Raw genomic sequence first — 22043 nt, forward strand, 5'->3', positions numbered from 1 at the left:
AATCCATCTAAAAGCCAAAACAGTGGTTCCTGCAACTCTTTAAAAGAGTAACATGCAAAAATCTCAAATCTTAACAATGTTGTTTAACTAAATTCTTGCAAAAAAAACACATCTTTGTATATATTTAAAAATTAAATGAGATTCTAAGGTTAGTTTATGAGTGTTGCTAATGGTACAAAGAGTGAAAAATAGCCAATTGTGTTGATATAAGATATAAGTTATAGCAAAGGTATAATACTTTGGCTGATTTATGGTGGAATTAAAATCTCTTTACAGAAATATTCATCTCAGAAAGACAAAGTTAGATTTGCTGGTGTTACATACGTTAGTGTCTGTCTTTAACACCAGTGTTCGTAAAACATGACTTAAAGGTATGTGTTAGTTTACCAAGTGTTTCTCCTTCTTATCACTTTAATGAAGTTGAAGAATAGCATATCAGTGCTGCTCTAGAGCTGTCTCGACGGAAAATCCCGAGTCCAGGCAGTCTGAGACCGACCAAGACTTTTGGAAATGGAGTCCAAGACAAGACCAAGATCTTCAAAATGTGGTCTTGAGACCGGTCTCGAGACCAAGACTGCTCTGCTTCCCTTTTGGCTTTAACATGATGTGTTGTGTCAAAGTGGTTCCTTCATCCTGGAAACTCGGCCAGCCTAGCTGCCAAGTCAATCGCTGACAAATTTGACCAAGCAAGAGATTTACTTGGTTGTATAACTTTACAATTGATGGGTGGGCAGGCATTCCAGATGATCAAATATTTGCTGTATATACAACACATTAAAAAAATTCAATTTCAATACAATATTCCCTTTAAAACTGAGTGTGCCTTTATTATTTGTAAAAACAGAATGATTTGAATCGCTTCCATCCTCATTCCAAAAAATGCTCGTTTAAATCAAGTGGCTCTTTTGATAAGTGGTATATTTGCAATCATGCTTGATCATGATTGTGTTTGATTTTAAAAATTGTTAGAGAAAATATTGTAATATTGTACAGTCAGGAAGGGTTTGTATTAAAAAAAAAAATGTTGATGACCTTCCATTTTTACTATTTGTTGAAATGCCTGTTCATGTTTGGGGAAAATAACATTTTGTCCACCTTGAAACACAAAGTGTGACACAGTAATGATCCATGTGTCTGTTGCACGCAGTGGCATTTTGACTCAGGACAGACCTGCTTTGCAGCATTCCGTTATGACACCACCATGCACCATTTACACAGGTAGGCTGTGAGAGAGAGATGCAAATCCATTTGTCAAGCTTACAGACCTTTATGGCGACAAACACCGACTGCTAGTGGGATGATCTAGATAGTATTATATCCAAGAAAAAAAGAAACCTAAAGGCTGGAAAGTTTGAGGGTTCAGAGACACACAAAAATAGAGGCGTAGCACCAAATTATGGGCCCCCCACGCCAACCTGAACCTACCCCTGCTGCCCCCATTCACACACACTGCAGTCTATCCTGAAGCTCTTTTACTATTGTTCGTGAATTGTGTTGTTTTAAGTTTGAGCTCAACAAAAGCAATGCCTATTTATGACCCTCAAAGTACTGTACACTGCAACACAACAATTAGAATTTCCTTTCGACAGTTTACTTCACATTGCTAAGGCCTCTGTACAACTAATGTGCAAATCCCTTTTAAAAATCAAGTTAATGGCATAAGTACCTAACTTAATGGGTACTTATGCCATTGACTTGCTTTTTATTGATTTATTTATTTATTTTTAATGAGTATTAATGTCATCACTGATAACTAATAAGTATGTTTCAAAGTGAGTTGGTTATTGGTTGTAAATATCAAATAGAATGATGAATAAAATAATTGTGGGGAGCTTGGATGTGTGAATGGTTCCAGACCTCTCAAGTTTCCTGCACTTGCAGGCATTTCGCACGGGCGGGCGCTATAATTGGACAGCAATAGCCAATCCCTGAATTTGAGAAAATGGCTAATTTCTTTTATTTTTACGTTTTGTTTATATTCTATTATGTACATTATTATTATTATTATTATTATTATTATTATATATTTTCACTTTTTCCATTTATGCTTCTTTTCTTTTAACCAGAAAGAAATAATTGAATTGAAATTCATTTTAATACAAATTTAAAAAAGTGATATGGATTAAATGTATGTATTGGAGCAGCTGGATTGGGTTGCACCTGAGGTGTGTGCGGATGTTTATTTGTGCTGTTGAACGTAACCACTGTGAAACAATCAGTAAAAAAACAAAAAAAAAGTGTTACTGACTTGATTCAACATAACAGTGAAGAGGAATAAAGTAGTCGTATACCAGCATTAAACGGACACAGCGCAAACAAGAGCACGACAAGTTGCAGAGGCTGGTAGGTTGTCTCAGACGCTCTTGATTTAATTAAAGCAACCTTATCAATGAACTTTCACAGCGGACTATATTTTCTCTTGATATGCTATATATTTTTAATGACTGACATATATTAATAAAAGAACAAATCTTCAAAACTTTACAAAAGCCCAGGGGGCCGCCCGGGCTTGGGGTCATGGTACATCATTCCAACACTTTGACACCCATGCTCAGATGTATAAGCACTTTCTTTTTTGTTAGTTTTCAAATATATCTAATCAGTAATAGTTGAGGGAGCTGGGTTTAAATATCAACACTGTTGTTGCGGTTTTTATGTCACATTAGTTTCAAAAGAAATGTCAAATCCACTACTACTTTGTACTTACTATTCCTCACTGACTTTGTGTTGTTATTTGAAATTAAATGACAGCTAAAAATACGAATACAGTAGAAACTCCCCATTTCCTACTGTAAAAAAAAGAAAGAAATATATATATATATATATATATATAATTATTAAATGATTTAAAAATACACACAGATCCAAAGTCAGACAGAGTCACTGGATGGAATGTATTCATCAACAAGGAGGTTCCACTACAGCTGCAGAAGAAGCTTTTTCAATTGTCTGTCCTCCCAAAGTTGTACTGTTTAAAATGAATCCCTCCCTTTTTGAGGACGAAAAAATAAATAAATCTCAGTCACACTTATTGGACTTCATTCGTTTTGCTTTCCTTGTGTCCTGCTGTCTCCTCCCTCCTCCTGACTGTAGCGTATAGCTTCTGACAGCTCAGGAAGCCTGCAGCCTCCTTTGGCCACGTACAGCATGAGATGAAAGGCTTGCCGCAGGAGCTCGTTCAAAAGTACCTTCTGCTATACCTGAGCTGATCGTCACAGGCACTGCCGGCCAGATGGAGAGGAGAGGAGGAGTGGAGGGCAGGAATGACACAGGAGGAGATATAACGTAGGTAATGAAAGACAAAGAGAAAACATAACAGTGATGACAGACTGCAGAATTGTTATGGTTGGCTTGCTCCTGATTGTGCTCTCTCAGTGACCAAAGAGCTCGCACTTCCCTCCTTCTTCTTGCAACTTTATACATCCATATTAGAGGCCACCAGTAGACCTGAAGCAGACTCTGAAAGGCCACACGATTTGATGTTTCAACATGTATTGCATAATGTACTGTATATTAACTCAGCTGGGTCAGTTTTGTCCGTTTCTTAAAATACACAGAAAGCCTCACCAGCCAGAACAGTACAAAGACATGTTCAATCTATTGTGATCCAATACAATAATTTAAAAATGCTGTCTCCACCAACAGTGATGCCGCCGGTAAAAAAATCCCCCAAATCCGCCATTTTGAGTAACGAGCAAAGTAATGCGTTACTTTTCCTTCTTCAATCCAACATGTTACGTTTGCATCATCAATGTCTGTCACCAAATAGTAATTTGTAGCTGGTGATTCAAACAAAGAGCAGTCCAAATGTCCAGAAGCATTTAACCAAGATTTCACTGTCTTCACACTATTTTGGTTATTTTCCTTTGTCAAAAGTGTATTTGAATGGTGTTACTTTTTTATTTACACATTAAGAATACAGTTTTACTGACATCTTAAATGTGCAATGCATTGTGGGTTAATTATTCATACCGAGTGCGCCATCATCAATCGGTCATGGAGGGTAAGGACTGACTCACTGAAAGACTTACAGTATTTAGCTTAAATAATATTTACAATGAAAAGTAAGAGCTCTCAACTTCGTCTGTGAGCTGGTTGAACGCGCTTGCACGGCTTACGTCACGTAGTAAGAAAAAACTCCAACTCTCTTCACGTTTACGTACATGCACACACACACACACACACATACACAGTTGCTTTCATGGAGCACAATCGGCAGTTTACTGAGAATGGTGTGCTTGTTTTCGTTTAGGTACTCACTGTACTGTGTTTTTCGATGTCAAGTCTGCACTAAGTTGCTGATTGAATGTGGCTTCAACGACACGAATATTTAACTTATTGCTTCATGTTGATGACATCATTCTGTAATTTGGGTGGCGTACATTACCAAGTAATGGGTACAGTTAAGCTAACGCTTTTTTTGTACTGTATATAAGTGATATTCCTGGCACTTGGCAGCTGCCGAAAGTAACTAAAAAGTTCCTTTTTTTCTAACTTAGTTACTTTTGAAATCAAGTAATCAGCAAAGTAAATTAGTTAATTTTAAGCTCAAGTAATCAGTAAAGTAACTAAGTTACTTTTTCAAGGTAACTGTGGCAACACTGTCCACAAGTAATGGTTTTGTTGCAGTTTTGCATTAGTGTAGAATGAAATGAATAATTTGTTGACAGTGCCACTGAAAACTAGGGTTTACTATCTTTGTCAAGACGGATTTTCTTGGATTGGCGGTCAGGTTATTAAATTGTTGCTCATGAAGTGGTTGGTGACTGTGCAGAACAAGCAGTATGTTGCTGTGTATCGTCTTTAAGGTGTTTATTTTTTTTAAGTTGCGTGCACCCAAAAATATAGTAGCATTCCATAGTAAAATTCTGTGGCTAAGTGATCGATTTCTTAAAACCAGGCAATACAGGTTCTTCCCCCAGTTAAAATTGATGGTCTCCCTGTGCATGAAATAGTGTATGTTTAATCAGTGCTTCGCATTTTGCACATATTAACTTTCATGAGGACAAATAATTATACGTCATTGAAGATGGTTGATTAAAGGGTCTTTTTATCTCAAACTAATGTAAACTGTTAGACTGGCCCTTCTGTGATTGATCATGTGGCTCCATGGGGCCCCAGCATGTATTGTACCTTTAATATGCTGTGTCAACTAGCTAAATTAAATACTGTAGGCCCGAGATTTAGGCTTGGGATGTTGCAGTAACATAAAGTAGTAGGTAGTAAAACAATTAACAGTTGGTCATTACGAAGAGACTCAAAAATCAATCAAATCCATAGTACCCTAGACTCTGACACATGGATCTCATCGGCCTGATGAAAAGCTCTGCTGTCCTGTCGGGTAAAACATGACATAGTGAAGGAAGTGGGATGATAAAGAAGAGATTGAAACTACTGTGTGCACTATGTACTATTTGTTGGCGGAAATCACATTTCCATCCATTCATTTTCCATACCGCTTATCCTCACTAGGGTCGCGGGTGTGCTGGAGCCTATCCCAGCTGACTCTGGGCGTGAGGCGGAGTACACACTGAACTGGTCGCCAGCCAGTTGCAGGACATATAGAAACAAACCATTCACACCTACGGGTGATTTAGAATCTTCAATTAACCTACCATCCATGTTTTTGGAATGTGGGAGTAAACCAGAGTACCTAGAGAGGCTCCAGCTCCCCATTACCCTGAACAGGGTATAGAGATATAATAGAAAATGAATCGATGGTGGGTGACTGGTTAGAGCGTCTGCCTCACAGTTCTGAGGACCCGGGTTCAATCCCCGGCCCGCCTGTGTGGAGTTTGCATGTTCTCCCCGTGCCTGCGTGGGTTTTCTCCAGGCACTCTGGTTTCCTCCCACATCCCAAAAACATGCATGGTAGGTTAATTGACAACTCTAAATTGCCCGTAGGGTGTGAATGTGAATGTGAATGCAAATGGTTGTTTGTTTATATGTGCCCTACGCTTGGCTGGCAACCAGTTCAGGGTGTACCCCGCCTCCTGCCCGATGATAGCTGGGATAGGCTCCAGCACTCCCGCGACCCTTGTGAGGATAAGCGGCTCAGAAAATGGATGGATGGATGGATGGATAGTTTGGCGAGTTCCTTAATTTCTGCTATGATTACCACTACCTACCATTACCTGACAGTCAGTTACTTCCTTCAGATTCGTCTGCACAAAATGTAATCCACCTGCGTGCTTCTGCGTCCGCTCTTGTAGGTCACCCTACGTTCCTGCTTCTTCTCGAATAAACTGTTCACAATAGGCATTTCCATCCTTCTAGCAAAGTCTACCACCATCTGTCCCTCCAAGTTCTTTTCCTGGATGCCAAACTTACTTACTTACATAACTTTTTCATCACCCCTATTTCCTTCACCAACATGTCCATGAAAATCTGCTCCAAACACGACTCTCTCTCTGTCTGGGATGCTCAGAACTACTTCGGCGAGCTCCTTCCAGAATTTCTCTTTCACCTCTCGGTCACATCCTGCCTGTGGGATACAGCCACTTATTACATTATTCACAATACCCTCAATTTAAAATTTCAGTATCATCGCTCGATCTGACACTCTTTTCACCTCCAAGATATTCTTAGCTAACTCTTCCTTTAAAATAACGCCTGCTCTATTTTGCTTCCCATCTACACCATAGTAAAATAATTTGAACCCTGCCCCTAAGCTTCTAGCCTTAGTGTCTTTACACCTGCTCTCCTGGACGGATGCATAATATAGCTAACTTCCTCCTAATCATCATGTCAACCAACTCCCAAGCTTTTTCCTGTCATCGTCCCAACATTCAAAGTCCCCACATTCAGTTCTCTTTCCTCATTCTGCGTAAATAACCCGCTTTCCACCTCTCCTTCGTCTTCGACTCACTGTCGCTGATTTTCCACCAGCGTCCTCTTTAATGGCGCCGGTGGCCCACGTTGTTAACCCAAGCCGCGACCGATCCAGTACAGAATTCTTTGGCTGAGCACTCATATTTGTTTGGGAAAGTTGTAAACCGGATGCCCTTCCTGATGCAAGCCTCTGCATTTATCTGGGCTTGGTACTGGCCTACAGTTTGCACTGTTTTGTGCCCCATGTAGGGCTGCTAGACGGATCCCGGACGTAAAAATCAGGCATACAACACACCTCAGACCTAAGTATGATCTTATAGGATAATCTTATAAGACTTAAGATTGTCTGGTTTTGGACGTTCTTGGTTGCGAAGGGGCAAAATCGGAACAAAAACAGGCCAATTGTCTTTACATGTGTATGCAGACTTCAATTAGCATGTTCACAAGAGTGCAGAGCCTAAAATTTGGCATGTGTCTCTGCTTTATTTTATTTTCAAGGTTAGAACTCAGACACTGAGAATATTTTCATGCTTTACATATTTTCCATCCCTCCCTCCTGCTGCTGCTTTCCCTGTCCTCCCTCTTCTCCGGCTTCAATCGAGCATCTGATCACAGGCTTGGGAGAATGGGGGATAATGAGATTAGGCCTGTACATGTTTACACATTCTGATTTGCATTGAGCTTTTCCTGTCTCTTCGTCTGACCCACATTTCTCTTCTTCTGGTTGCGCTTTTCATGTCTCCAGTCCCTCCCTCTCTCTAGTTGTCTTTGCTCGTGCTGCAGCAGTGGCGTAGCATGCATGCATGTAGAGAAAAAGCATTTTTCCCATGTTTCCTTAGTCCTGTCATGTTTCTTAGTAGGGAGTGATTTAGTAGGGAGTAATTTGCTTTCTTTTTTCTTTTTTACTTTGAATTTAGATTTTTGGACTTTGTTAATTGAGTGTATGCCTCCTAATCCTTGTTTATCTTTTTGTTTTTTTAATTAAATACCTTTTTGAGACTCCTCCACTCTTGTCTTGCCTCACTCCACCTGCTTCACTCCACCTTATGCCACAAACTCCACCATGCATTTTCATTTTCAAGCTATTCTCATTGGGCTTTTTACGCCTGGCAGTTGAGACAGTTGTATTGGATGTAAATAAGCCTAGCTCTGATTGGATCGCTTATATTACATAAATTTAAATGGAAAATCGAAAACAGCTTCTCTCTAATTGGCCAATTAAAGAAAATCAATTTAAATTAGCACATCAATGGCGATGGCTGCAAAGGAACCACAGCAGCTAAGTGCATCAACCCAAGTCCATAAGGTGTACACTGAGTCCACAAAGAAAATGACATTTGGCCAATTATGCGACCGTTGTGGAAATGTGGGAAGAAGGGCCACATTGAACGTGTTTCTCAAAGTAAGAAAACTGAGACACACAAGTAGTATAATGAGAGACAGAGAAGTGGGGGAAACAAGAAGAAATTGTTTATTGAAGAGGATTACGGAGATGGATAATTGAGGCGTACTGGCAGGTCGTCAAGACAGGGAACACGCGGTGGGCGGTGGCGTGAGCAAGTGGATGGCTTGGCGGCGTTGTGGAAGAGGTCAACACGGTGGAGAACACAGAAGGAATAGTGAGGACAAGGAAAAACACGGAGGTCAGAAGTATTGCCTAGCTTGCGTAGCGGACTGGCGGAGCTTACATGTATGTTTGGGTGCTGTTGTACCATGGGAGAACGTTAATACTCTGGCAGTGAAGTCTTGGATCTGGGAGGCTTAAATGCAGATGATGATGAAGGCTGATTGACAACAAGTGCACAGCCGAGGTGGTGCTGATTACTGGGAAGAGAAAGAGAGAGAGAGAGACGGTGAGAGGGGTGCAAAGCGCCACCCAAGCTCCAACAAGGGAAATGCAGGGCACAGCTCATGACAATATAAGTTTAATGTATTATTATTATTATTATTATTGTTATTATTAAAAAGGTTTAATAATCGCATTAGAGACGGAGGGAATGATATGTATGTGTACGTATATACATTTATTATTAATTTACATTTATTTCAAATATGTGTGCTTGTTTTCATGTGCTTGACTGATTCAACATTAGCCGTTAGCTTGAAGAAACTCCTGCTAGTAAAAGCTATCCCCGTGAGGACGTCAGGACTTGCGGTTAAAATCACTCATAAGTACATGCACTGCGTAGTATGTCGTTCCTTGCGCAATTGAGTCACTCATCATACTAGTACATCGCTCCTTAGCGGATCACAAAGGAAGTTCAACGAACGAATCACTCATGTCTAACGGGTCGCGTACGATAAGTTCAATGAACGAATCGCATAGTTCACTTAAATCCCTCCCCTGAATGAATCACTCTTCAGTTCCTCACTCCATCAGTACACCAGTTCACTGAACAAATCCCTCCCCCGCCTGCACGGCGCGTCATTTGCTGAAGTGAGTGACAATGATGGCGAATCGCAAATCACATGGCAGTACGATTAATGAAGTCCCGCCCCCGCCTCCACCCTGGCTGCTTATTGGTCATTCGCCAAATATTCAGAAGTGAGTGACAGAACGCTTCAGCAGTTCCGTTTCCGCTCCCGGGTGACTCACTCACCTCACGACAGCGAGCAGCGGCCAAGCTAAAAGAACAAATAATTTCATAAACTGATTCAGTCCACTTCGTTCACTGAAAAGAATTGTTCTTCTGAACGAAACATTCATGAATGAGACAACAGTTCCTTCAGCATTATGTTATCAATTATTTTGCTGTAGTAAAACTGTACGTTACACTTGTAGCTATAGAAAGAGAAAGTTAGAAAGTGTTGGTTTCTCAGTGCTTTGGTCAAAGTAGCAAGTATTTTCCAGTCAATAGAAGTCACGAGTCATTGCTTTTCAAGTCCAAGTTGCAAGTCTTTTAAAATATTGTCAAGGCAAGTCTAAAGTCATCAAATTTATGACTCGAGTCCAAGTCATGTCACTTGAGTCCACACCACCGCCAGTCTCAAGCAGCCACTTTGTTTACTGTCAACAGCATCGGTGGTCCAGCCACCTCTCATTCTGTCACCATGTCTGCGTCCCATTGGAACACTTCATGACAACTTCACTGCATGGCTTTCAATTCAGACTGTTGACAAAATAGCAAGGCGGAATGGTGGAAGACTGGTTAGAGCGTCAGCCTCACATTTCTGAGGACCCGGGTTCAATCCCCGACCCCACCTGTGTGGCGTTTGCATGTTCTCCCCGTGTCTGCGTGGGTTTTCTCCGGGCACTCCGGTTTCCTCCCACATCCCAAAAACATGCATTAATTGAAGACTCTAAATTGCCCGTAGGTGTGACTGTGCGTGCGAATGGTGGTTTGTTTGTATGTGCCCTGCGATTGGCTGGCAACCAGTTCAGGGTGTACCCCGCCTCCTGCCCGATGATAGCTGGAATAGGCTCCAGCACGCCCGCGACCCTAGTGAGGAGAAGCGGCTCAGAAAATGGATGGATGGATGGACAAAATAGCAACAACCTGACTGCTGTGATATTTAGTGTCAACTCAGCCAACTGGCATGGACTTGATTTGGAATTTGTATCTACAGGGTGGATGACTTTGTCCTTTCCACCATGACTGCTCTACACACAGCTTGTAGGAGAAGCTGTAAATGACAGTGCTGCATTGAGGTGTGTGTATGTGAAGCGACGCCGGCATTACTTACGGTTAAAATTAAATTAATTTATCTATTAAAGGGGACCCACGTCAATTTTTATGTGGAGAAATTTTAGGAAAAGTGACGAGAAACCTTTTTATCAGTCTCGTAATCTGAAAGCTGCTACACTACACTATTTTTAGTTCTAGATGACAGAGGTTTACTTAAACTCAGGACATGCACAGAATACAACCAAGAGTGGAATTTAACAGTATATTTAATGACATCTACAAGGGATCTAGAGGGAAACACACATAGGAGGTCTAACTAAACAAATAAAATAACACTAATAATGATAAAGCGAAGGAAAATAGGCACATGAAAATGTAAATAGAACATCGTGTGTTGGACTAAAGTTGGAAACATGACCGTTTACTGCGTCCAGTGCGGAGGAGAGAGAGAGAGAAAGAAGACAAAGTTGAGATTTTGTCTGAAGCTAGTAATTTCGTCAAAATTATTAGGCATTAATATTGAAGTCTGGCAAAAGTTTGTCGTGTCTACTCATTACCGTATGGTCAAGGTGGTGGGTGGTAGTCGCTCTCGGGACGTGTCTCAGGGAGACTTGGTTGAAGAAGGAATAAAATGTAGAAAAATAAAGCAAAACCAAAGAGGTGAAAGACGCAAAATAGTTGGTCGTCACTCCTCCTTGGGGAGAGTATGATCGTCTCTCTTCCTGCCTTCTTTTGTGGCTCGCTGGCAATTTAGAGCGATCACGCTTGGCTGGAAGCGTACCTGGTACCTTAGTAGCAGCTGCTCTGATCGCCTAGCAGTGGGCCACAGAGAGGCTGGGAAGCCGGGTCTCTATATCCAAGGCCCGCGGTTACAGAGCCGTGTGCCCGAACAAAGAAAGGGCAGGGGGGCTGGGTGGCTGAAGCCAGCCGTGGCTGGCCAGATGCCGCCAAGAGGAAAAAAACAAATAGACCAAGAGAGTGAAACACACGAGTGCCAGGGTTAAGTACCCCAGGGGCGTGTCGAAGAGGGACGGAGGAGACCACTCCCATCAGCTTGAATCTTGTCTACAAATGTGATAAAATGGGTTTAAAATCATTTATTAATATAAAATAACCTCAACTTGGTACTCTCTTTACTCACTTACTACTACAGGCGAGAATCGTAGCAGCAGGCATGGGAGTACAAAAATTAACACAATACTGATTGCACAGCAGTAAACATGTTTACTGCCTGCCTCTGACTGTATTTCAGGTTTTATTAGTTGTTCATTTGCCTGTGCCTCCTGAACACAGGGCATTACTCCAATTTTATTTAAGGTGCATCCCAGTGGCTAATGACATTTCTGCTAAATCATTGTCAGTTGCGGCCCATCGATCACTTACACAGTCCCAAAGTAAACAAACAAAGTGTTGAATTTATGTTGGCCAAAGTTGCTGAAGTTTTTTACAGCCCAATATTAAGGGTCCAGGTTTGCAAAGCTAAAATGTAGTTCTTCTGTTCCGTTCATATTTTCTGTATGTGCATATTGATGGACAGTATACATTTCAAGGTGAAAGTGAAACATAAGTGACAAGCAATTGTTAGCTTGTAAACAATATTTTCTCCGAACAAGATGCCTCACCCTGCTGGTGTTATATTTTTAGGTGGTTTAGTCCAAACAATACCTACTGCTTCAATTGTCCAAAATCTTCTTCTTCTTTTCCTTTCGTCTTGTCCCGTTAGGGGTCGCCACAGCGCGTCATCCTTTTCCATGTAAGCTCCTGCATCCTCCTCTCGAACACCAACTGCCATCATGTCTTCCCTCACGACATCCATCAACCTTCTCTTTGGTCTTCCTCTAGCTCTCTTGCCTGGCAGCGCCATCCTCATCATCATTCTACCAATATACTCACTATTTCTCCTCTGGATGTGTCCAAACCATTGAAGTCTGCTCCCTTGTCCACACCCTAGGTTTAAGAATATCCTTCATAAGCGGGTGGTAAGTCAATAAAGTTAAACTGAGGAATATGAGTCATGGTCATCATTCATGTTGTCATCATCCAAGCAGTCGGTTTGAGGTAAAATTTCAGGAAAATGCCGGTCAGTAGCGGGGAACGTTGTCAGTGGGTCATCAGAGGTCCCTCGTAATAGTGGACAAATGCAGTGCCAACCATACACTAGTTTTTTTCCCCTTGATAAATAAAAATCACAATTAAAAAAAATGCATTTTATTTTTTACCTGGTTTACTTTTGTCTGATATTTACATTGTTGGATGATCTTAAATATTAAAGTGTGAAAACTATGCAAAAGGCAAAAAAATAAGTAAAGCCTGAGAACCCCGAACCTCTTGACAGTGAGGCAGAACTGCCAACCACTATTCACCATGATATTCCAATCTCTGTATTTTGGAATTTGATAGGGAAAAAATAGCTGCATCTGCTTGTCCCTTTAATGATTCGTAGAGAAGCACATTTCCAAATGATGCAGGCATGACTGTGTGCCTGTTTATATTTAATACAGTATAAGGGCAGGCACAGTTACGAGTGTTATGTGAGTGAGAGCAATGGATTTAGTGGTGTTACTTGAGGACAGTCACCACACTCATGCACACACACACACACACACACATATGCACTTGGTTGTTTGGCCATGCCTTGTCTGCCACAAAGCTGAAGACAAGACCTGCATATTTTTCCAAAGTGTTGTGATTTGACAAATTGACAAGACACCGCATTGGAACTTTGTGGTTCAAAGGCTTCTCTTTTTGAAAAGAGAGAAATGTCTGTCAATTGGCATGAGCAGTCATGGAATCTTTAAGTGGGCAACTCCACTCTTCTTTCAATTTGCCTTTTACAATCCATGAAACCACATTGCCTATTGGAAGGAAGGTTCAGTGCACCTTCATAATTCTGCAGGTGCTTTAAAAAGCATGGAGGGAGGTTCTGTGGAAAATCTGCCACGTCAAAATATTTCCCTCAGGATTCCCAGTGCCTCAGCAGCTTGTGCATGTGGTTCTGAAGGGAAGTGTGGCATAAAGGAGCCATCACAAATCATGCCTTTTCAAAGATAATGAGAGCATTCAGTGATTGCTAACCAAAACTGGATTGGGACCAAATTGTGTTGTAGGTAGAGCACCACCCGGCATATCAGTAAAAAAAATGTATTAATCATTGACAATTTTTGTTTTTGTTTTTTTGGTAACAAGTTTTATCTAGATCCATTCCAGATATGTCCCCCCTCCGCAAAGTAGTTTTTGCCGATCCTGTTCAAAAACAAAATAAGATTTAATGTAACTTTCATAGAAAGTATTATTAGCCCATTTTGATTTCAACTGTTCAGAAGATATTGCTTTCGGCGTACATTAAAGTATGTATGTATGAATGATACTGTGGATTGCAGCAACTAATTATATTCATACATCCATTTTCCATACCACTTATCCTCACTAGGGTCGAGAGCCTATCCCAGCTATCTTCGGGCGAGAGGCGGGGCACACTCTGAACTGGCTGCCAGCCAATCGCAGCTAATTATATTCATGTTGTTAAATTAATACCCATTATCTGTATATATGTAGTATATGACAGCCATGGAATTGTGGGATATGCAAATGTGCAGCGCTATACAGAAACAAGCAATCTTAAAAATATGATTTGCTTACGAGTCCATAAAGCGCACACAAACACAATATAACACAGGTATTGCATGCCACATGAAATCACACTTGTTCAAATAATCCAGCAATTAAAGCCTTAAATGTCGCAACAATTATGAATCACTTTCACTCGCGTTCATATCTGTGATGGTTGTAATTACTGCCTTTAGGCTTTTTTACATTTGCAGTGGATTTCTTCTCTTTTTACTGTCTTTTATTGCCCACGATTGCATCATTCTGCACAGAGACAACGAAGTGTGTTTTTCGGAATTAATTAATTCCATCATCAAACCTGGAAAACTACAATGTTTAATTCTGAAGGCTGAGAATGGTGACCTTGTTATTTGACCCATGGCAGCAGGTTAATAAGAAGTTTTTGCACTCATTTTACATGACATTGTGGTATGAATACTGATGCTCATTGTACCATGTACAGCTCTAGAATACATGAACAAAACAAAAAAGATACAGCCTTTCAGTTGTGTTTTTACATGCTTAAAATGACTTTAAGCTTCTTGTTAAATCACAACTACAAAACAGGAAATGTAGGTGATGAGCCTATCCATCCATCCATTTTCTGAGCCGCTTCTCCTCACTAGGGTCGCGGGCGTGCTGGAGCCTATCCCAGCTGTCATCGGGCAGGAGGCGGGGTACACCCTGAACTGGTTGCCAGCCAATCGCTGGGCACATAGGAACAAACAACCATTCGCACTCACAGTCATTCCTACGGGCAATTTAGAGTCTCCAATGCATGCATGTTTTTGGGATGTGGGAGGAAACCGGAGTGCCCGGAGAAAACCCACGCAGGCACGGGGAGAACATGCAAACTCCACACAGGGGATTGAACCCGGGTCCTCAGAACCGTGAGGCTGACGCTCTAACCAGTCGGCCGCCGTGACGAGCCTACTGAGTGATTAAATCTCTGCATTTTGTTGTCTCATACTCTGAATCATGTAAAATGCAGCCCTATGTGGGGCACCAACCACAAATTGGTACTTGGTGAGAGACACTGATGACTCAAAAGTAACTATTGCTGGTTTGAACCAGTGACTGTAGTCTGATTATTTTGCCAGGAAAGTAACGCGTTACTATGTTCGTTACTCAAAATGGCAGCATTTTGGTTTAACATGTTACTTTGTACTTTGGCATCTCTGACCGTACCTGAAAAATCTACTTCAAGACAGTAACAAAAGTACAGTATGAATACGTTGCTATTCCCCACCACTGGGAAACACTGCAATAGAAAACAGAGATGGCGTCATTTGATGTGCAGTTGTACCTTGCAAAGTGTCCGACATGAGTAATGAGGTAAAATGATGTGGTCTGCGAGTACGGAAGCATATTGTATTGGATTCACTTGGATAAAAAAAGCAACTCCTGTTTTTCTGAGTAATTTGTTTGAGGGCTTTGTTTTTTTTAATATATATTTTTACTGAGTATTTTTTTTCCATTTTTCTGACTAATTTGTTTTCTCAGTTTTTCTGTCTAATCCCCCCCACCTGTTTTATGCCAATTCCCCCCCCGCTGTTTTTCTGACAATTTTTTCTGAGGTATCGGGACACTTCGAGAACCTGCGAACTGCAAGTGACTCTTTGCGGACTCCGTAGTAAGCAACATGACCGGTTTATTTAGTTTGATCAAGTTTTATTTTGATATGGGTTTAAGACACTGGAAGATACTCATGTCTTTGAGCCACATAGTTGGTATTGTTATTCGTCATTAGAAAAAAAATTATCGATGCGTCCCGATAATAGTCATAAAATCAGGAGAGGGTGGGGGGGGGGGTGACTCAGAAAAACAGGGGGGAAATAGTCATAAAACGTAGGGTGGGGGGGAAATTAGACAGAATAATTGAGAAAAATAATTAGTCAGAAAAACTGAAAAAAATACTCAGAAAAACAGAAAAAATACTCAGAAAAACAGAAAAAAATATTCAAAAAAACAAAGCCCTCAAAAAAATTACTCAGAAAAACAGGAGTTATTATTATTATTTTTAATCCAAGTGAATGTAATACAATACGGAGCACAAGAACACATGAAATTCACCAATGTGGTTGGTATCTGCCGCTTTATGCGCGTGCGTGTAGATTGATGGACTGGTGGGTGGGAGGAGCTACTCTGCAAACGACTCTCTCTCTCTCTCTCTCTCTCTCTCTCTCACACACACACACACTCACTCTCTCTCTCTAAAGAAGTTGAGGCGTCGGCTTCTCGAGTTGGAATCTTTAGCCACGAGAGCAGTCACGTCAGTGGAGGCTTCGTTGTTCATGTTTGAGCTTCGCATGGCGCTCGTTGAGAGGAAGCCTGTCGAACGGTGTCCGGAGTGGCTTCCTGTCTTCGTATTTTGTTGAAGTCGCGACGTGTTTTTTAACTCGCCCCCCTCCCTCCCCGCTCCAGCTTCACGATGACAGGCGACCAGCGCGCTCCACATGTTGGGCTGGTAAGTTGTTTCCGCGCAGACCCAGACACTCGTCTTGTGTCACGGATCCCTTAGGCTTCTGGCGAGTGCCTGGGAAAAAGCCGGCGCGTAGCATGCTGTCGTTTCATGTCCACGGCCGGTATATTGTGATTTATTTGAATGCACGTGTCAGATGTTTTAACTCAGATTGATCAAACGTGCGAATTAGGTTGCTGATTTGAAAGCTTAAACTTGACCACGTTGGTGCGTTCTGCTTTTGTTTGTGATGGGCAGGATGTTGTGCCACGTATGAGTGGCCCAGGTAGAGATGGTATAAGGCACATGAGAGGATTCTATAGCATTCACCATTATTACAATGTAATTGGAATATTGGGGCCACAGTCTACGATTACCCATGCAGAAAAATGCAGCTCCTTGAATCAGTATATAAAAAAAACCTAGTGTTAATCAATAGTTGCCTGTTGTTGTTGTTTTTTCCACAACCCCCCCCCCCCCCCCCCTTCCCTAGTTTGTTCAGGCTTTGTTTGGGAGCTGTGATTATCTGTGCCACACAATGAAATCTCATTTGCGTTCCACATTTTGATGTCTGTTTCCTTATTTACTTCTTGGAGGGATCATATTGGTGTGGCATATACTGTAGCTGAGAAGCAGAGTGGATGAGCGCCAGTTTGACACCCGGTTTGCCTTCAAGATGTTTAACTGTCCAGTTGCTCCTCGTGCTGTGATGAGTTTTTAAGACACATCTGACATGCAACTTGAACTAATATTATGTAGTTGAACCTGAACATTGAAAACCTACCACCACCATTTGCTGGTGCAAGAGCATTACTACCTTCTCGTATGGTGATAAAATGTAGAATATCTCGAGGGAGGGTGAAAAATGTGACAATTGTATTTCAGTTCCTGCAGCCCTGAATGTGTGAACATTGATTTCAGTCGTGCTCTATGGTCTTCCTGTGCTCAGCAGACTTTTTGAGGGATTATACACAGTAAGATCATGTTGAATATGTGCTGCGACTCATGGACATTAAGGTTAGGAACATTAGATTTACATGACTGTGTTTTTTTTAAAAGCGGAAACTTGATCCTGTGTGTCTTTCCTGAATCTTAAATCTGCTTAGCATTCCAACTGTCTTATTCCCTCTCTTTCCGTGTGCCATTGGAATAAAATCATGATGAAATGTACTATTCAGTTATAGACACCATGATGATTCTGCATTATGTGGAAATGTACCAGAGCGAGCAGATTTCAATATGAAATTGATATTTAATAATATTGCAGAAAAATGATACAGGGTAGTGAATTGATTCTGAAATTTAAAGCCTGTTTCATAGTCCTTATATTGCTTTTTGTGGAGGACAGTGGTGCCTTGAGATACAAATTAAATTTGCTCTGTGACAAAAAACACATCCTTTCCCCTTAAAATCAACCGAAATACCTTTAATCCATTCCATCCTCCCCCAATAATAAAAACAAAAATTATTAAAATGTTTTAATCAGAAAAATAGCATTGTATAATATTGTACTAAACACAATAATGACATAATTATATTTAATGTAAACATTGTTTTTTACATTTTTGCTTCAATTCAATGGACATTTTGCTGCTCCTTCTGGTGTAGGCGCCTTGGCCACTTGGGGGCAGTATAATAGAGACAGAGAAACAGGTGAAGAGTTTTACAAGCTGCAGCGGTATTAGGCATTTTTAGCAAAGGATCAAGACGATACTGAATGCCTGTGATTATTGTTATCTTGTCTGTCTTCATCTTTTGTTTGTATTCAAATATCCGTTACTTAAAGGTTTATAACACCACAACACGTTGCTGTTTTTATGTTTTGCATTGTTTGTTAACATTAAGCTAAACAGCCATTATTAAGGTAAAGCTACAGTGTGTTGTTCTTGTTCTTTTACATACACAACATATAATGTTCTTTGTATTGTTTAATTTGACTGTAAACTTCAATTGGGAGTTGCAATAAATGGGTTCAAAGCTCTCTTTTGAAGAAATGTTAAAACTGCTGCTTGTTGTGAAGTTAGTTGAGTTCACTGGCTGCCACCATGAGTGCTCGTATCTCAAAATTTTGCTTGCAAGTCAAATTAAACAATCAGTCGAACAACAGCTCATATCTCGAAAAATCCGTAAATCGGGTCACTGGTATCTCAAAGTACCACTGCAGTTCCTTTACAGTGTGTTTCTGTGATTTTGTGTTCCTGTCTGCTCTCTGCCCAGGAGCACATCAGCCCCGAGTTTGTAATTCAAACAGCCTAGTGGGTGTGGCTGCCATATGTGCATTTTGTTTCATTGGCCTAATGGGCATTGACCCTAAGAACTGAACTGGCCTAATGGGCATTGACCCTAAGAACTTGGAATAAGTGGTCATACAACTAGTGAAGTGACCAGGAAAATTAAACCTATAAAAGAATCAGTAATTTACCGGTATGTCGCTGTGTCTGCTAGTTACGATGTCACAGTGAAGTTCGATTATGAATCGTGACAAATTTTATTCTTGTTTCTTTCTTTTCTTTTCTTATATAAATACTCCCCTCAAACCTGTCAGCCCCCTTCATGTCCCCGTAGTGCACCTTACTACTTACATGGCCTACTTGTTTTATTTTTCATTTATTTTTACACAGATTTTATTTCCCATACTATGACACAGTTAGGCTCATCTGCACACTTACTGTATGGATATGTATTTACATATATACTCCCAACACCAGCCAGTCAGTCTTATACGGCGTGATTTACAGTAAATCTCCAAGCTCCATATGGCCTCTTTCCTGCCTGTCTTTATCTTTAGGCTTGCAACTTTTCCTCTTCCATTTCTTGCTCGCCTTTCTGTCTCCATCTAAGTTTCCCTCCAAAGACTGGCGGATGTTCAGCTCAGTCAGTCCACAAATGAGGTGAACTGCAAAGTGCATGGTTTGACCCTGCTTTGTCTGCTCCTAATGCCTAGATCAGACTACAGGATTTTAATATAATATCGGGATATTGGCCCGATTAGCTATCGCAACCGATTTTCTAGATCTGGTCCGACATATTTTGTCAGGAACGACAAAACATAATCAATGACCAACAATTTGGCCCTACGATAGTCCTACGACGCCAAAATAAAAAGTCTAGCATCTTAGATTTTTTATTTATTTATTTCTTCATTTTTGGATATCTTCCGTGTAGTGTGACATATCAACAACAACTCTCCGACAGCGCACCTTGACATCGACCGATAGGATTGTGTATTGTGACCGGCGCATCATCTCCCATGCTTGCCCTTTGTCAACATATTTGCACGACATTATCAACATTTATTTACGTGTACAAAATTTTTTTTACTGAAGCTTTAGAGAATGATTCCACAGAACGCTGGCATATTTACGTACAACCGTTCGTGCTAGCACTAGCTTTCTAGGCTACATAACGTTTTGTTGCCTGCTTATGTGCCGTATCGTATTTAAAAGTATGTGAACATGCCACAAGGAATCCTTGAATGATCGTCCTCTCCTGAGCACCAGTGACGACCACCACACGTTTTTCCTCATTTTGTCCACACACAAACACACACACACACAAACAATACATTGCGGCGCATTGTTGTTGTCGTCCGGTGTATCCGCTCGCGTTGACCGGTGACACATTTTCTGGTTCCACGTCTCCGACAGTGTCTGATTTGACAAGATAAAGCCCAGTGATCATAGATGACGGGATGCGGCAAGATTTCATGGCAGTAGTCTGACATAGTGCAATCGTGAAAGAGCAAATTTGTCTTGTAGTCTGATCCAGGCATAACATGTCTGAGATTAAGGGGTAATGTGTCACACTACATTTCAAAGTGATAGACTGTTTATTTTTTTTTGATGATGTTACCATTTTGGCTGCACAATATTGGGAAAAAAAAGTTTTTTTTTAAATCCCGTGATATATATTGTGATGTGAAAAAATAAATACTCAAGATGTCAAAACCAGCACACAATTCTCTTTTTTCCCTATCTGTATTGTTTGGGCAGGTTCTTGTAGTTTCAGTAGAAAAGAAACTCTGCACATAAATATAGTGAATCATTTATGTGAAGTCTATCAGTATTTAAATGTACTGTCGTGTTGAGTTGGTAACAGCCAAGACATGGTCAATTTCTTTTCATGCCCAGTTGTAATGTGATGTCATTGCCACATTCCTAACACGAGGTTATACATTTGTTTTTATCTATTCCATCCCTTTTCCATGTTACTTCTCCTCACCATGGTCGCGGGCACCTACGGGCAAGTTAGCGTTTTCATCAACCATCCATGTTTTTGGGATGTGCGAAAACTGGAGTACCCGGAGAAAACACACGCATGCACGGGGAGAACATGCAAACCCCACACAAGGCGAGGCCAGATTTGAACCTGGGTCCTCAAAACAGTGAGGCAGATGTGCTAACCAGTCCTCCACCGGGCTGCCCATTTGTTTTTAATCAATCTGTTCTTTTAAACATCTTTTAACATACCATAATTTCTCGTGTATAATGCACATTCCCCCCACCCTCCTCAGAACTGTGAGGCAGACGCTCTAACCAGTCGTCCGTCATGCCACTCCATCCCTCCATCCCTCTCTTTCCCCCCAAATATAATCTGTTGTGACGCGCATTCATTTAATTTTGAAGAGCGATACTGTAAACGCAGCCGATGTACATTGTTTCTCATGTACTCATTCGTAGTTATCATACAAGGAGGTACATTTATAACACTCTGGGCTACTCAGTGTGTTGTTTGAAGGTTTATAGTCTACCGTAACATCGGTGCTAACCTTATTAGCATGTCCAACCATGTCCCTATGTTGGTCACTTGTTAATATTACAGTTGATGCATATACAGTACCCAACATGGCAGGACTCCGCGATTAGTGCGATATGACTATTGCACACACGTACATCGCAATGATGATGCTCAAACAATGTATCGTCCAGCCCTACTTCACATGTGTTTGTGCTGAGAAATATATTGCTGACTATTAACTTTAAAGCCTGTGTGAGTGAGGCAGTGACTTAGAACCCAATGTTTAAAAATATAAAAGCAGTGAGCTGCAGGCAGTGTGCGACCTTCAAACTGAATTTGCCAAACTGAAATGCATGAAATCCAGAATACACTGTGTCAAGAGGGCAGATAGCCGTTCTTTTATCTTTGTATCTTCTGGGCTTCTCTTGCTTTATTTACTTTGCTTCTCTTGTCAGTCTTGTCATATTATCATGGCCATCATCTTTAATCACCTATTCTGCTGTGTAGTTTCGATTGACATTTTCAGAAGTTTTTTACACCTTTGAGTACTGCAAGTACCATAATAAAAACAACATTGTTAAATTATCTGTATCAGTCAAATAACTATCATTGTTTACATCAGTCTTATGTCACGGTTGCTAATGAAGTGGCCAGTAAGAGTTGCTGGTAAAGGCTTTGTGGTTTATGAGATGGTTTTTACTTGACTAATCATTGTTGCGTTTTTAGGCTTTTGTTTGAAACTTACCCATAGGAACTAGGCTTTACACGATCAGGATATTTGG

At 40.9% G+C, this 22043-nt stretch overlaps 1 protein-coding gene across 3 annotated transcripts in view; it reads left to right on the forward strand.

The window, feature by feature from the left end:
- Window positions 1-22043, forward strand: part of mid2 (midline 2) — a 151643-nt gene that overhangs the window by 24848 nt on the left and 104752 nt on the right. For 2 of the 3 annotated variants that reach the window (XM_061685624.1, XM_061685626.1), the window contains exon 1: window positions 16257-16530. The exons of the other annotated variant lie outside the window; for it this stretch is intronic. The gene's annotated coding sequence lies outside the window, so the exon portion shown is untranslated. Of the gene's footprint in view, window positions 1-16256; window positions 16531-22043 lie in introns of those variants that run through there. 3 annotated transcript variants of the gene reach the window in all.

Source organism: Phycodurus eques, chromosome 9 (assembly GCF_024500275.1).
Source record: "Phycodurus eques isolate BA_2022a chromosome 9, UOR_Pequ_1.1, whole genome shotgun sequence".
In the NCBI taxonomy this organism is placed as follows: Eukaryota; Metazoa; Chordata; class Actinopteri; order Syngnathiformes; family Syngnathidae; genus Phycodurus; species Phycodurus eques.